Source organism: Symphalangus syndactylus, chromosome 9 (genome assembly GCF_028878055.3).
Source record: "Symphalangus syndactylus isolate Jambi chromosome 9, NHGRI_mSymSyn1-v2.1_pri, whole genome shotgun sequence".
NCBI classification, from domain to species: Eukaryota; Metazoa; Chordata; class Mammalia; order Primates; family Hylobatidae; genus Symphalangus; species Symphalangus syndactylus.
The window spans coordinates 31,697,188-31,710,612 of NC_072431.2; the positions used below are offsets into that span (position 1 = coordinate 31,697,188).

At 38.8% G+C, this 13,425-nt stretch overlaps 1 long non-coding RNA gene and 1 gene segment (V, D, J or C); one reads left to right on the forward strand and one right to left on the reverse strand.

Moving 5' to 3' along the window:
• LOC129489385 (uncharacterized) overlaps window positions 1–3,748 on the forward strand; it is a 66,193-nt gene extending 62,445 nt beyond the window's left edge. The window contains exons 4-5 of the long non-coding RNA XR_010113650.1: window positions 2,313–2,436; window positions 2,948–3,748. This is a non-coding gene — a long non-coding RNA (uncharacterized lncRNA). The remainder of the gene's footprint in view (window positions 1–2,312; window positions 2,437–2,947) is intronic.
• The window catches only part of LOC129489379 (T cell receptor alpha chain constant-like), a 221,157-nt gene that overhangs the window by 180,791 nt on the left and 26,941 nt on the right, over window positions 1–13,425 (reverse strand).

A 13,425-nucleotide genomic window follows, 5' to 3' on the forward strand; every position in this document is an offset into this window, starting at 1 on the left:
CCAAATCCTAGGTCAGCTGCAGCCATAAAGATCACCAGTGAACCCGTGGAGCATCTGTCCTTTTCTTTCTGCCCACATTTGCTGTCTTCTGAGATTTAGAAGTTGTGCTGGATTATGCTGGTCAACTTGCTTAAGCAGACAACTGCATTTCTCAGAATGCCCTTTCATGTATCTCTCTGTATTAGCATTGGCTAAGAGATGAAACGGGAAAAGATTTAGAACACAGAAGCGGTAACTGTTACTCTTAGAAAGTCACTGTGGTCAGACACAGTGATGGACAGAGGCAGAGATGCTTGGTAGGTCCCATATAGTCCTTGCTTTCCTTCACTCTGCATCCAGTGAATCTTTCTGACTCTTGGCTCTGCTGAACAACAGTGACTCCAGACCCATAACCAACTACTTGGCTGTGGATCCACAGAAGTGGTTGCTACAGAGAGGTAACCACTTTCCATACACTTCTCCATGAGCTCCCCTTCACAGTCCCATTTTGGTGGTTGAAAGTGTTTAGCTTCCTAGATTTTCCCTCAGGCCCCAGCCTGTCGGGTCCATCTGTGCTACTGCATAAGATAGACCGGTTAATGACCCTTTTTCTGATCCTCTGACTCCTTCTTCCAGACCTTTCCTTCTCTAGCTTTTCCCACATTTGTAAGGTCTGACTCCACAACGAATCCACTATTCTTATATTCTGTATCATTCACAGTGGTTCTGCTTCCCTGGTTGACTCTTAACTGATACAACTATTGGTCTTGGAAGTGAATCCAGAGACAGAATTTTAAGGATGGGAATTTGGTATTGATTCTCTGATTTGATGAAGCATTAGTGACTATACTGCCAATGGTAAATGGGACACAGTAGTCCTTGATATCAAGTGCTTATAGAAGGCAAGGTGTTAGATTACCAGGTAGCTGCTGCCATAGAACGATGTAGTGGAAATAAGGAGTATAAGGACTGGAGTTTGTGGGTTGCTTCAAAGTGTCACAGAGAATATGGAGAAAAAGAAATAAACTCAGGGTATTGAGTGTTCAGTTCAAGATGCAGGCAAGGGACTGAAAAGTCTTTGTGACTACTCTGAAAGAAACTCTTATCTCTCATAGCTGCAAGATCTGATATTTCAAAAAACCAAGCCCAAAGACTAATCCTGCAGCTAGCTAGATTAGAACATCAATTCAATTCAAGGTCTTACAGTTAAAATTAGGGCTTTGATTGGGATAGCGTTGGGGCCCTGAAAATTGAGATGGCAACATGTAGGCAGATTCTTTGGAAGCTGAGAACCTTGAAAGCCCTGTCTCCGTTCCCAGCAGAAGCAGCCTTTCCCTCTGAGGAGTTTAGTACTCCCTTGATTGAAAATCCTGTAAGGACTTACTCTGTGGAAAAATGCTGAGACCCCTCAAGACTCACCCCCAACATCTTTCATCGTTTGTATGCCTATAGCTAGACTCAACTCCTGGCAGGCCCTAACAGGGCAGGAACAAAATGATGAGGTACCATGCCTGCCAAAAGGACTGCAGGATTTTTCTAATTTATATTTACATTCCAAAAGTTTAGACTGTAATTTCTCCTTCTTTCCTTCCCTGAAAAGACCTAAAGCCATTTGCCAAGGTCATAGTGCATTTGGGAAGGGTAAATAACCAGACTTTTGGGGGATTTCTGGACATTGGCTCTGAAATGATACCAGTCCTTGGAGACACAATATGCCACTGTTGCCTATTTACCAGAGTGGGGTTTATTGAAGCTGAATGATTAATGGTATTTTGGCTCAGGTCTGTCTCATATTGCATCCAGTTAGCTCTGAACTTACCCCATGGTTGTTTCCCAAGTTCTAGAATGCTTAACTGAAGGAGGCACACTCAGGAAAGGCAGAATAACTATACTGATTATCTGATCTGAGGAGTGAGGACAAGTAGAAGGCATTAGAACTGCCTTTGTATTCCAAACTAGTAAATCCACAGCAGCACTGCATTCTGTAGAGACTTGTAGAGATTAGTGCCTCTATAAAAGATTTAAAAGATGCAGGGCTGGTGATTTTCACCACACCTCCATTCAACTCAACTATTTGGTCTGTGCAGAAGACAGATGGATCTTGAAGAATGACAAAGGATTATTGTAAACTTAATCAGGTAGTGAGTACAATCACAGCTGTTGTTCCAGATGTGGTTTCATTGCTATAGTAAATCAATATATGTGACATCTAATATGTGAATACTGATATGGGAAGTCATTTTTTCCTCCATATACATGTTAGTAGAGACTATTGGAAGCATTTTTCTTTCATCTGGAAGGGCTAGCAATGTACCCTCCTTGTTTTGCTTCAGGGTTATATCAGTCTCCAACCCTGGCCTATTCTATTCCACAGGAAATTGATTGCCTCTTCATTTCACATCACATGGATCTTCTACACTGGTGGACCGGGAAGTCGCAATTACTTTAGACACCTTGGTAAGACACATAGAGGCAAGACGTTGTGAAAAATTTAGAAGTTTGCTCCTTCAGGAACTTTCTTGGGGTTTCATGGTCTGGGGAAAGTTGAGGTATCTCTTTCAAGGTGAAGTCCAATTGCTATATCTGGTCCCTCCTACCATAAAGAAAGAGTCCCAATTCCTGGTGTGCCGCATTGGATTTTGGAGGCGACATATCTTATTTGGGTGTGTTGTTATAGTCTAAACCTATTTGCTGAGTGAGTAATCTGAAAGGCTTCCAGTTTTGAATAAGGCCTGGAGAAAGACAAGCCTTTGTGGGAGGGTGGCAAGCTTCCCTGCCACTTTGGTCATATGACACATCTGATTCAGTGGTGCTTAAAGTGCCTGTTGAGCTTTTGGCAGGCTTCTTAGGTAAATTCCAGAGCAGACTTTTAGAATCTGGGAGCAAAGCCATGCCATACTCTGCAGATAACTATTATTTTTTCTTTTTTCTTTTCTTTTTTTTTTTTTGTTTTTTTTTTGAGGAACAGCTCTTGGCTCTTTGCTGGATCCTAGTATTTGACCATGGACCATTAAGTATCATGTGACCAGAAATGTCCCCTATGAAGTGAGTATTGCTTAACCCGCCACCATGTTCTGTTGGTTATAATCAAGTCACAGAGCCAGTCCAGATCAAAGGGAAGGAATTATGCAAAATTCTCAATACCGAGAGACATAGTTCATTGGAAGACCATCTTTGGAAACCAACATCTATCACAGTTGCCTTGGATATTTTCTGAATAGAGAGATTCTTACATTAATAACTGTTCTCTTTGCCAATAAATATTTATGAAGAACCTACAGTATGTGCAGAACCTGAGCATAAGTGGAAGAAACAGGGAAAGCATTGCACCTTCCTCAAAGTTTGTGCATTCTACCATGAAATATTCACATTAACATTGAAGCTAAGAGTAGGCTGGAAATCCCAGAAGTGAGAATTAATGTACTGGTACTGATGGTCAATGTGTGTATTATAGCTCTCTGTTGTGATATAAATAGATTGATAATGGGCTTCTGTATATAGTTGTATCAACAATAAAACGATGGAATGCTTTCTAGCTCAAGATTTTTACAACCCAGTGATCCTTAATCTGGTAACTGATTCCTCATAAGACTCATTCCTCATAAGACCTGCTTACCTCAAAGAATTGTTTATGAGGATACGTTAAAATAAGTATCAGAAAGGACCTTGTAACCTATAAACAATGATACAAATGTAAGAGACAGTTATTGCATTTTCAAAAAGAACTCATAATAGGCATGATGTAAATATTTGTTGAATAAATGAATGAGAAAATAAAATACATTCTTAAGACAAATTTAATATATGGTTACCTGAACTATTGTTATTTTTCAAGTTATTATATTATTATTCAGCCTCATTATACTTGCCAATTCTTGGTGTTTGTGTCTTAATCCCTTTTTTTGGCCCATATTCATGGCTTGGGAAGAAAAATAAGCAGATGAAAGGAAAATTAAAGTCAGAGAGACAGTGTCATATTTAGGTGATAAATAACATCATTTACTTATTTATACATGTATCAGATCTTTATTCATTTGTTGAATAATTCAGACAAAGTCCTGGGCTTTTTGATACTTAGATTCTTTTATAAAAAATGACTTTTAGACCGGGCGTGGTGGCTCACGCCTGTAATTCCAGCACTTTGGGAGGCTGAGGTGGGCGGATCACGAGGTCAGGAGATTGAGACCGTCCTGGCTAACACGGTGAAACCCCGTCTCTACTAAAAATACAAAAAATTAGCCGGGCGTGATGGTGGGCACCTGTAGTCCCAGCTACTCGGGAGGCTGAGACAGGAGAATGGCGCCAACCCAGGAGGCGGAGCTTGCAGTGAGCAGAGATCGCGCCACTGCACTCCAGCCTGGGCGTGCCGACAGAGCAAGACTCCGTTTCAAAAAAATAAAAAAATGACTTTTATTTTATTTTAGTTCAATAGTTTTTTGGGGAGCAGGAGGTTTTTTGGTTACATGGATCCATTCTTTAGGGTAATTTCTGAGATTTTGGTGCACCTGTTCTCCCCCGAGTCTCCAGAGTCCATTATATCATTTTTATGCCTTTGTATCCTCATAGCTTAAATCCCACTTTTATAGGTGAGAACATACAATATTTGGTTTTCCATTCCTGAGTTAATTTACTTAGAATAATGGTCTCCAACTTCATTCAGGTTGCTGTGAATGCCATTATTTCATTCTTTTTTATGGCTGAGTGGTATTCCATGGCATATGTGTGTATACATTTTCTTTATCCACTCGTTGGTTGATGGGCATTTAGGCTGGTCCCATATTTTTGCAGTTGCAAATTGTGCTGCTATAAACATGCGTGTGCAAGTGTATTTTTTGTATAACGACTTCTTTTCCTCTGGGTAGATACCGAGGAGTGGGCTTGCTGGATCAAATGGTAGATCTACTTTTAGTTCTTTGAGGAATCTCCACACTGTTTTCCATAGTAGTTTCCATTCCCAATGCTTGATGGGAATAGCACTGAATCTATAAATTACTATATAAGTTACTTTGGGCAGTATGGTCATTTTTACGATATTGATTCTTCCTATCCATGAGCATGGAATGTTTTTCCATTTGTTTGTGTCCTCTCTTATTTCCTTGAGCAGTGGTTTGTAGTTCTCCTTGAAGAGGTCCTTCACATCCCTTGTAAGTTGGATTCCTAGGTATTTTATTCTCTTTGTAGCAATTATGAATGGGAGTTCACTAATGATTTGGCTCTCTGTTTGTCTATTATTGGTGTATAGGAATTCTTGTGATTTTTGCACATTGATTTTGTATCCTGAGACTTTGCTGAAGTTGTTTATCAGCTTAAGGAGATTTTGGGCTGAGACGATGGGGTTTTCTAAAAATACAATCATGTCGTCTGCAAACAGAGACAATTTGACTTACTCTTTTCCTGTTTGAATACCCTTTATTCTTTCTCTTGCCTGATTGAGAACTTCCAATACCGTGTTGAATAGGAGTGGTGAGAGAGGGCATCCTTTTCTTGCCAGGCACTATATTGTATAGGATTGAAGGAAAGACCTCTCTGATGAGGTGACATCTGAGCAGTGACTAATTGGTTCATCAGAGGGAGCCGTCTGGGGTAAGGCCATTCAAGAACAAAGACCCAGAGGTGAAGCCTGGTTGGTATTCAAGGAACATCTAGACTATTCTAGTATAAGAGTGACCACAATAGAGTGGAAGAGGTAAAGAAAGATAGGAAATATTCAGTAAACTTGGAAGTTTTCTGTCTGTCACGTTCCGTGTGATGCTGAGGATACCAAGGTAAATGAGATACAATCTCTGTCCTTAGGGAATAGAGTATCATACAGAAAGCTGGTATTACAATATAATGGAAAAATCGCTGTGTTGGAGGTATGTACAAAGTTCAAGGGGAGCCAGAGAGGAGAGAGCTTAATTTGTCTGGAAGATCAAGGGAGGTATCAGAGAGGAATGTCTAGGAACCATGAAGAGGAGGTGGTGATGAGGTCGGACACTTCAAGCAGAGGGAAGGCCACATGCAACAATGAAAGGAAGAGAGGTGATAACTTGTGACATTTCCTGAGTTTGGTAGTTTGGTGTTTCTAGAGTGTCATTGCTGATGAGAAGTGTTCCAGGAGATGAAGTTGGATTGGTAGCTAAGGGCATATGTGGGCTTGTGCACTGCTAAGCCTGAAGAATTTTGAGAAGTGAAGTAAAGTAACTAAATTTCCCTTTTACAGAGTCATGAGGCAACTGGTTAAATGGTGGCATCATTAACAAAGACAAGAATTACGGAGGTAGAAGAGTCTGGAGCAGGGGAGGTGAAGAGATGATGGGTTTTAGGCATGCAGTTTAGGTTGCCCAATGGCCATCTGACCAAAAGACAGTTGGATGTAGAGATCTGAAGCAAAGTCAAAGTTAAAGGCATAGCCATTAGTATATAAGTGTTAGCTGCAATTATGGTGTGGGTAGAGAAGTAGACTAAGGTTAGAGCCAGAAAAACAGCAACATTTAAAGCAGAAAGGGAGGAGAGTTAATACAAATCACCATAGTATCACTGACCACATTGTGCTCTAATATTCTATTCATGAGCCTAACTTCCAAAATGGACTATGAACCCCTTGAAGAAAATAATTATAGCTCATCTTTTTTTGTGTTTATTTTCCTAGCAACTGTCCCAATGCCTTGCACATGAGACACTTAATATATATGTATTTAAATGAATAAATAATTAGGACTCTGACTTGACATTTCTGCTTAGTACTTCTGCTAGTGTGACATTTCACAGCAGTAGTTCGTTGTGTATTTTTACTTTTATTACTTTTAAAATTACACAAGGAACACATATTTATTCAAGAAAAATTAGAAAAAAGAAAAGCTAAAAATTACACTTTACTACTAGGAATAGCTATTGTTAACATTCTCACGTCTATCCTTTTAAACAACTGCTATCAGTAGAAATACAATGTGAACCACATATATAATTTAGCAATGTTTAGTGACTACATTAAAAGAAATCATAAAGAAATATATAAAACTATTTTCACTTAACCCAATATACCTAAAATATTATCATTTCAACATACAGTCAGCCTGAGCACCATAGTAAGATTCTGTGCCCACAAAAAATGGAGACCCTGATGGCTGACCATGTGACCTCCATGGTCCCTCTACTTAGATAGGCAAGACTCACTGGCTTGGTGGTGCCTGAGTGGGGGAAATGTTCTCACTCTCAAAACACTGAGAGGGTTGAGATGCCCTGGTTCATGGACCAGCATGAAAGTGGGGTGTGCCTCTCTCCACAGGGCTGTTCTGGGAAGGGAGTGACCTGTCTGCCAGCCATGACCTCTATCTGAGGGAGCCCCACAGCCCAGAACACCTAACAAAGGAAACTTGGGCATGACCCCAGTGATTGGAGGGGGCTCCTCCAAGGCCCAGGAGTGAACCTGGTGAGGGAGTTATCTCTCTGCCTTACCCCACCACAGAGCACTATTGAGAACATGGTGAAATACAAAAGAGCTGCATGGCTGAATAAGAGCCTATCTGTTGGTCATCACTCTTAAACACCATCTACTGGGTCACAGTTCAAATTACAACTGCCAAAATATTTTGCCTGTGAAAACTAAGACAAGAATTCAGCTACAAATAAAGATCCTGTACAGAGCCTTGGCCCTCTGAAAGCACCCAGAAATGAAGCCAACTGATTATACTCAACTTACAGAAACACTAGCCCTCTCAGATGAGAAAGAATCAGCATAGGAACTCTGGCAATTCAAAAAGCCAGGATGTCTCCTTACCTCCAAATGAGCACACTAGCCCCCAGCAATGGTTCTTAACCAGACTGAAATGACTGAAGTGATAGGTATAGAATTTAGAACCTGGATAGTGAGAAGCTCATTGAGATCCAGGAAGAAGTTGAAATGCAATCCAAGAAATCCAAAGAATCTGGTAAAATGATCTAAGAGCTGAAAGACAAAATAGCCATTTTAAGAAAGAACTAAACTGAACCCCTGGAATTGAAAAATTTACTACAAGAATTTCCAAATACAATCAGAAGCATTAACAGCAGAATAGACCAAACTGAGTAGAGAATTGCAGAGTTTGAAGACCGGTTCTTTAAATCAACTCAGTCAGAAAAAAATAAAGAAAAAAGAATGTTAAAAAAAAGAACAAAACCTCTGAGAGATACGGGATTGTGTAAAGAGATCAAGTCTACAATTTATTGGCATTCCTGAGAGAGAAATAGAGAGAGTAAGCAACTTGGAAAACATATTTGAGGACATAATCTATGAAAATTTCCCCAATCTTGTTAGAGAGATTGACACACAAATTCAAGAAAAACAGAGAACCCAGCAAAATACTATACAAGATGATCATCCCCAAGGCACATAGTCATCAGATTCACCAAGGTCAATGCAAAAGAAAAAATATTATAGATAACTAGAGAGAAAGGTCAGGTCACTTATAACAGGAACCCCACTATGCTATCAGCAGACCTTTCAGCAGAAACTTTACAAGTCAAAAGAAATTGGGGGCCTATTTTCAGCATCCTCAAAGCAAATAAATTCCAACCAAGAATTTCATATCTCACCAAACTAAGCTTCATAAGTGAAGGAGAAGTAAAATCCTTATCACAGAAGCAAACTCTAAGGGAATTTGTTACCACCAGACCAACCTTATGAGAAGTCCTTAAGAGAATGCTAAGCATGGAAATGAGAGATTCATACCTGCTATGACAAAAACATACTGAGCACATAGCTCACAGACAATATAAAGGAATTACACAATCAAGTTTATAAAACAACCAATTATCAACCCAATGACAGGATTAAAATCCCACATATCAATACTAATTCAGTATGTAAAATGGTCTAAATGCCCCACTTAATAGACACAGAGTGACAAGCTAGATAAAAACACAAGACCCAATTTTCTGATGTCTTCAAGAGACCAAGCTCACGTGTAACTACACTCATATGCTCAAAGTAAAGGGATGGAAAGAAATCTACCACACAAACGGAGAACAGAAAAGAGCAGGAGTCACTATTCTTACATCAGACAAAACGGAGTTTAAACCAAAAACAATCAGGAAAGACAAAGAAGGGCATTACGTAATGATAAAAGGTTCAATTAAACAAGAATACTTAACTATCCTAAATATATATAAGCACTCAACATTGGAGCACCCAAATTCATAAAACAAGTTCTTCTTGATCTATGAAAAGATTTAGACAGCTACACACAAATAGTGGGGCATTTTAACACCTTACTGACACCACTAGACAGATCATCAAGGCAGAAAACTAATAAAGAAATTCTGGATTTAAACGTGACATTCAACCAATTGGACCTAATAGACATCTATAGAATGCTCCACCTAACAACCACAGAATAGACATTCTTCTCATCTACACAGGTGTATATCCTAAGATCAACCACATGCTTGGTTGCAAAGCGAGTCTCAATAAATTGAAAAAAATCAAAATCATACCAAGCACGCTCTTAGATTACAATGCAATAAAAATAGAAATCAATACCAAGAAGATCTCTTAAAACTACACATAAACATGAAAATCAAACAACTTTTTCCTGAATAACTCTTGGGTGAAAAATGAAATTAAGACAGAAATTTAAAAAATCTTTGAAATTAGTGAAAATAAGAGATACAACTTACCAAAATCTTTGGGATGTGGCTAAAGCAGTGTTAAGAGGAAAGTTTCTAGTGCTAAACGTCTTCATCAAGAAGTTAGAAAGATCCCAGATTTACAATCTAACATTGCACCTAGAGGAACTGGAAAAATAAGAACAAACCAACAGTAAAGCTAGCAGAACAATAGAAATAACTAAAATCCGAGAAGACGTAAAGAAATTGAGACATACAATCTATACAAAAGAACAATGAAACTGAGAGTTGATTTTTTGAAAGAATAAACAAGATTGATAGACTTCTAGGTAGATTAAGAAATTTTTAAAAGGGTGAAGATCCAAATAAGTGCAATCAGAAATGACAAAGATAACATTACAACTGATCCCACAGAAATACAAAAGATCTTTAGAGACTATTACAAACACCGCTATGACCACAAATTAGAAAATTTAGAGGAAATCGATAAATTCCTGGAAACACACAAACTCCCAAGATTGAACCAGGAAGAAAGTGAAAGCCTGAATAGACCCATAACAAGTACCAAAATTGAATTAGTAATAAAAAAAAAACACCACCACCAACAAAAATGCCCTTGATTAGACGGATTCACAGCTGAATTCTACCAGACATATAAAGAACTGGTACCAATCCTACTGAAGTTATTCCGAAAAACCAAGGAGGAAGGGCTCCTCCTTAACTCATTCTATGAAGGTAGCATTAATTTGATAACAAAATCTGGCAGAGACATAACAAAAAAAGAAGACTTTGGGCCAATATCCCTGATGAAAATAGACACAAAAATCCTGAACAAAATACTAGCAAACCACTGGCTGGGTGCAGTGGCTCACACCTATAATCCCAGCACTTTTGGAGGCTGAGATGGGTGGATCACCTGAGGTCAGGTGTTTGAGACTAGCCTGGCCAACATGGTGAAACCCTGTCTCTATTAAAAATACAAAAGTTAGATGGGCAGGGTGGTGCACACCTGTAATCCCAGCTACTCAGGAGGCTGAAGTGGGAGAATTGCTTGAACCCAGGAGGCAGAGGTTGTAGTGAGCTGAGATCGCACCACTGTACTCCATAAGGCAGGAGAATCTCTTGAACCTGGGAGGCTGAGGTTGTAGTGAGCTGAGATTGCAACATTGCACTCCAGCCTGGCCAACAGTGTGAGACTCCATCTAAAAAAAAAAAAAATACTGTTAATAGCAAACCGAATCCAGCGTGACACAGAAAGTTAATTCACTATGATCAAGTAGGCTTTATTGATGGGCTGCAAGGTTGGTTCAAGATTCCAACATACATAAATAATAAATGTGATTCACCACATAAACAGAATTAAAAACAAGAACCATATGTCATCTCAATTGATGCAGAAAAAGCTTTTGATAAAATCCAACATTGCTTCATGATAAAAATCCTCAAAAAACTAAGCATTGAGTGTACATACCTCAAAATAACAAAAGCCATCTATGACAAACCTACAGCCAGCAATATACTCAATGTTTAAAAGCTGGAACCATTCCCCTTGAGAACTGGAACAAGTTAAGGGTGCCTACTCTTGCCACTCCTATTCAACATTCAGTACTGAATGTCTTAGCCAGAGCAATCAGGCTAGAGAAAGAAATAAAAGACATCTAAACGGGAAAAATAACTTAAACAAATCAGCAAGCAAACCCCAAACAATCCAATTAAGAAATAGGCAAAAGACATGAACAGACACCTCTTAGAAGAAGACATACAAGCAGTCAACAAACATGTGAAAAAATGCTCATCATCGCTAATCATAAGAGAAACACAAATCAAAACCACAATGAAATACCATCTCACACCAGTCAGAATGGCTATTATTAAAAAGTCAAGAAATAACAACTGCTGGTAAGGCTGCATAGAAAATGGAATGTTTATACACTGTTGGTGGGAATGCAAGTTACTTTAGCCACTGTGGAAAGCAGTTTGGAGATCTCTGCTTGGATAATTTATAACAGAACTACCATTCCACCCAGCAGTCCCATTCCTAGGTACATGCCCCAAGGCAAATAAACCATTATACCAAAAAGAGACATGCACTCATATGCTTATTGCAGCACTATTCACAATAGCTAAGACATGGAATCAACCTAGGGGCCCATCAGTGGTACACTGGATAGAAAAAAGTGGTACATACACACCATGGAATACTACACATCCATTAAAAAGAACAAAATCAGTAACATGGATGCAGCTGGAGGTTATTATCCTAAGTGAATTAATGCAGGAATGGAAAACCAAATACCACATGTTCTCACCTACAAGTGAGAGCTACACATTGAGTACATATGGACATAAAGATGGGAATAATAGACATTGGTGACTCCTAGAGGGTGGGTTGGGGCATGGGGTGACAATTTACTCATTGGGTACTATGCTCACTACCTGGGTGATGGGATTATCCATAACCCAATCCTCAGCACCATGCAATACACCCATGTAACAAACATGAACATGTACACTCTGGATCCAAAATAAACATTGAAAGAAAATCCAAAGTGTAAAACGTGGGGAAAAGGCCGGGCGCGGTGGCTCAAGCCTGTAATCCCAGCACTTTGGGAGGCCGAGGTGGGCGGATCACGAGGTCAGGAGATCGAGACCATCCTGGCTAACACAGTGAAACCCCATCTCTACTAAAAATACAAAAAATTAGCCGGACGTGTTGGCAGGCGCCTGTAGTCCCAGCTACTCGGGAGGCTGAGGCAGGAGAATGGCATGAACCCGGGAGGCGGAGCTTGCAGTGAGCCGAGATCGCGCCATTGCACTCCCGCCTGGGAGACAGAGCAAGACTCCGTCTCAAAAAAAAAAAAAACAAAAAAAAAAAAAAACAAAAAAAACGTGGGGAAAGGATTTTATCAGGTTAAAGTTAACATTTTTCTATGACTGTGTAATGTTAAAGGTATATCCAGTTTTCCCCTTGTATAAATAAGAAATTCATTAACTATCATACAGTCACTTTAGTGAAAGTAATTCAATTCATTCACCCACTTTTCTATATATATATATATATATATATATATAACTACTTTAACTTGCCTTTTTTCCATTTACTCATTTTTATTTTGTAAAATGTATCTAGGAATAATCTTTTATGTCTATATTCCATAATTGTGAAAGGCCTAGTTGGGAGAGAAGGGGATTGCTGTCGACCTTTGAATAGTAAATTGTAATAGCTAAAACTTCTATTGTTAAATTGACATAAACACTTAGTTTCTTAGAAGTTTATCATCACATTTTCTATTACATTAATTGCCTTTTCTGCAAGTGATAAAACTGTTGATCTTTCTTGTGCATTTACAAAGTCAGAGAAACATTTTGCTATCAAATTTTTCTCTTTAAAAATAGTTTGCAATACTCTTTTTTTAGAGCCTTATCCTTAATTATTTATTAGCCTCTATTTTTTCAAGTAGGTCTCATGTTTTTTGTTCCCCAAATTGTAAATGCCTTGAAAATTACAATTTTTTTCAGTCTTTAGGCACCAGCTAGCTGAATTAATATTTTATGAATTGAGTAAATAACTTGTTTTTGAGTAAACCTAGAAATAAGAAATAAATAAAAATGGAAGAATTAGGTGTGGCAATGCACACTTTTAGTTCCATCTACTTGGGAGGCTGAGGTGGGAGGATTGTTTGAGCCTGGGAGGTCGAGGCTGTAGTGAGCTGTGTTCACACTACTTCACTTCAGCCTGGACAACAGAATAAGACCCTGTCTCAAAACACAACATTAATGATATTGTTTATATTCTTTTCTTCATAGTATGTCTTTGAAATCTGTTGTACATTTCACACTTACAGCACATCTCAATTTGGA